Here is a 3,958-nt window from a genome sequence, read left to right on the forward strand (position 1 = left end):
TACTCTGCCAATTTCTGCTGAATTTCTCTCTCTTTCATAGGTATTTAGTGGCAGGGGATTGTGTATTACTGCTGTTCTTTGATTCTCAGTTTAATCTGCTCTGGGTCTTTATGATTGTCCCCGTTAGTTGCTCAGATCTGGGCCCTTGACCTCATAACAGGTTGCAGACCTGCTTCCAAGGGCCTTGGGGAGGGAGGCTGTAAAGTCCAGAAAAAGCCTGTCTTACCTATTTACTTTAATTTCCTCATGTGCACTTTCTTGGTCCTCCAGCAGAAGGCGCTCTTTGGTAGTGCTCTCAATTCAATGCCTGGTGTGAGTATGTTTGCTCCAACACAGACCAGATCAATGTGATAGAGGATTCTGCCTGGAGGCTAAGATCTCATCATTTAAACTTTCTCAGAAGCAGTTCTCCAGCCTTTACTGACAGTCCTCTCCTTTTCCTGGCTAGGAAATAATTCCACTCCCCTCTGCATCCTCAATAAGTTGTCCTGGTCAGTTGAGAGGTATATTGAGAGGGTCAGATCTCTTTATTCCCTTGTTGGCTTCCAAAGCAAACAATGGTGCAGCCCCACCCAGTCTGGAAAGGCTTGTGGGACAAAGCAGATCAAATTTGTGAGTCAAAAGCTGCATCGGGGGAAGCGGACTTGGCCCAGTGGATAGGGCATCTGTCGACCACATGGGAGGTCCGCGGTTCAAACCCCGGGCCTCCTTGACCTGTGTGCAGCTGACCCATGAGCAGTGCTGATGCACGCAAAGAGTGCCCTGCCATGCAGGGGTGTCCCCCGCATAGGGGAGCCCCACGCGCAAGGAGTGCGCCCTGTAAGGAGAGCTGCCCAGCGTGAAAGAAAGTGCATCCTGCCTAAGAATGGCACTGCACACACAAAGAGCTGACACAACAAGATGACGCAACAAAAAGAAACACAGATTCCTGGTGCCACTGATAAGGATAGACGCGGTCACAGAAGAACACACAGCAAATGGACACAGAGAACAGACAACTGGGCGGGGGGAAAGGGAGAGAAATAAATAAAAAATAAATCTTAAAAAAAATAAAATAAAACAAAAAGCTGTGTCAGGGAAGTGGACGTGGCTCAACCAGCTGGGTGCCTGCCTACCACACGGGAGGTCCCAGTTCAGGTCCCAGTGCCTCCTAAAGACGACGTGCTAGGTATTCCACCCACCACAACCTAAATGAGCAGATGCCACAAGCCAGCAGACGACACAGCCCATGGGAAGCAGATGTGGTTCAGTACATTGGGTACTTGCCTCCCATTTGGAAGGTCCTGGGTTCGGTTCCCGGTGCCTCCTGGAGAAGGCAAGCAATGAACAACTGAGAGAACCAACTGGGGATGGGGGGGGATAAATTTTTTTTTTTTTTTAAAGATTTATTTATTTATTTAATTTCCCCCCCTCCCCTGGTTGTCTGTTCTTGGTGTCTCTTTGCTGCGTCTTGTTTCTTTGTCCGCTTCTGTTGTCGTCAGCGGCATGGGAAGTGTGGGCGGCGCCATTCCTAGGCAGGCTGCTCTTTCTTTTCACGCTGGGCGGCTTTCCTCACGGGCGCACTCCTTGCGCGTGGGGCTCCCCAACGCGGGGGACACCCTTGCGTGGCACGGCACTCCTTGCGCGCATCAGCGCTGCGCATGGCCAGCTCCACACGGGTCAAGGAGGCCCGGGGTTTGAACCGCGGACCTCCCATGTGGTAGACGGACGCCCTAACCACTGGGCCAAAGTCCGTTTCCCGGATAAATTTTTTTAAAAAGCTGTACCAGCCTTAGGCTGTGTCTCTTTCCTCTTTCTAGGGGAGGTGGATACCTAGGGTCCCCTTGATCAGTAGCTGTTGGCCCAGAGACCTGAAAACTCAAAATCACCTATAGGGTGGGGGAGGATGCCGGCAGTAGCAATTGCTACTTTGACCTTGAGTTTTGCCATCTCTATTCGTTCCCTTTGCCCCTCTCTATTCTGGGCAGTGTCCAGCCTTCCCCTGGTGTCCTAAACCCTAGCTTTCCAGGCCATTTCTGCCTGTCCTGTAGCTATTTTTCTGGGAGAGAAGAGAGTCTTATGTCTTTCTAGCATACCATCTTCCTGGAAGTCCCCTGTGATGCACTTTTAATATTATATATGGTTATTCTGGAGCAAACTGGCAGGGGATGAGAGGGCTTGTTATGTTTATGGGCTACAGCAGGCTTAAAGCACTTCCATGAGCTCATTCTCCACCTACATGTTCTCATGTAACCAGGCTTTCTCTTCTGATCCTGCATCCAGCAAGAGGTCCGAGGTGAGGGAAGTCAAGAGGAAGTATGAGAAAAATATGTGTTGACCCACTGTGGTAGACAGCTTCTAAAATGGCTCCCAGTGATTTTTGCCTCTTAATGTTAATGCCCTTGTGCAATTCCCTCCACTTGAGTGTGTGGTGAACCTAGTGACTTGCTTCTAAAGCACAGAAGATTCTAAACATACCACAGGAATATCAGTGGGATCAGAGGTTAGCTTAGCTGCTTGCTGGGCTAGAACAGATATCACCCCAGCATGCTCATCTGACAAGGTCCCACGGCAGCCCAGGTTAAGTCCTTGTGAATCTGTGCAAAGGACACCAACAATGGATGGAGTCTTCATTCTTTAGCGCAACTCCATCACTAGATTCGAGCGGTTTGTGCACTGATATTCCTGTGGTATGTTTAGAATCAGATAATGGGACTATTATGATCCAAAAACATGATGGCATCACAGTGGCAGTGCACAAAATGGCCTCTTGATGCTTTGTACCAGTTCTCCAGCCTGTTACAGGGACTCAATACTACCTGTTAAATTATCTTATAGTACTATTTAAGCTTCAGAGTTAGGCAGTTCATTTAATGTGCATTGGGCATTTTTCTATTTATTTTACAGTAAGCTGCTTTTTGACACTCTATGGATTGACCTATCGAAATAGTGGTAAGAAAGGATCATATTTTGAAGCAGCAGATCCAGGTGATTTTGTATACAGAATTTATGTTCAATAAATCTGGTTTGAGGAAAAAAAAAATAAAGCACAGAAGAGGTAAAAGCTGTTATCACCTTATTTGTCAATTGACTTGTTGATTGATCATTTATTTTCTGAACATTTAAGAGCAGACTGTACACATCAAACTCCTTGAACACGTTTACTCATTGATATGAGCCTGGAAGGGGCCAGTCAGAATTCTAACTGTAGTTTTATCAGTGGGTGGTTGGGTCCTATTCATTAGTTTCATTGCATTTTGCGTATTTGTATTGCCTAATCCATTAGACATTTTTTTAAAACAATTTTCTTTTTAAAATTTATTTTTTATTTATTTCTCTCCCCTTCCCCAGCCCCCCACCTCCCCAGCCCCCCACCCCACAGTTGTCTGCTCTCTGGGTCCATTTGCTGTGTGTTCTTCTGTGTCAGCTTGTATTCTTGTCAACGGTACCGGGAATCTGTGTCTTTTGTTGCGTCATCTTGCTGCGCCAGCTCTCCATGTGCGCAGCCCACCCAGGGTGGGCTTTTTTTTGCACACAGGGGGGCTCTGTTTATAGGGTGCACTCCTTGCGCATGGGGCTCCCCTACGTGGGGGACACCCCTGCGTGGCGTGGCACTCCTTGCATACATTAGCACTGTGCATGGGCCAGCTCCACACGGGTTAAGGAGGCCCAGCGTTTGAACCCTGCACCTCCCATGTGGTAGGCGGGTGCTCTATCCATTGAGCCATATCTACTTCCCCTATTAGGCATTGAATGGGATTACTAATGAATTAGTTTTTCAACTTTTAAAGAAATACTTTTTAGGAATTTATTGTAAGGAAATAAGCATGTACACAAAAATGCAACTACCAGGATAAATCCCTGGAGCACTGTTTATAGTAGTAACAAACCAGAAATTATTTATGGGAAATAACTGACGCTTGATTAAAAAAAAAAAAAAAAGGTACATCTATAAAATAGAACACTCAGAAGACATTAA

Source organism: Dasypus novemcinctus, chromosome 21 (genome assembly GCF_030445035.2).
Source record: "Dasypus novemcinctus isolate mDasNov1 chromosome 21, mDasNov1.1.hap2, whole genome shotgun sequence".
NCBI classification, from domain to species: domain Eukaryota; kingdom Metazoa; phylum Chordata; class Mammalia; order Cingulata; family Dasypodidae; genus Dasypus; species Dasypus novemcinctus.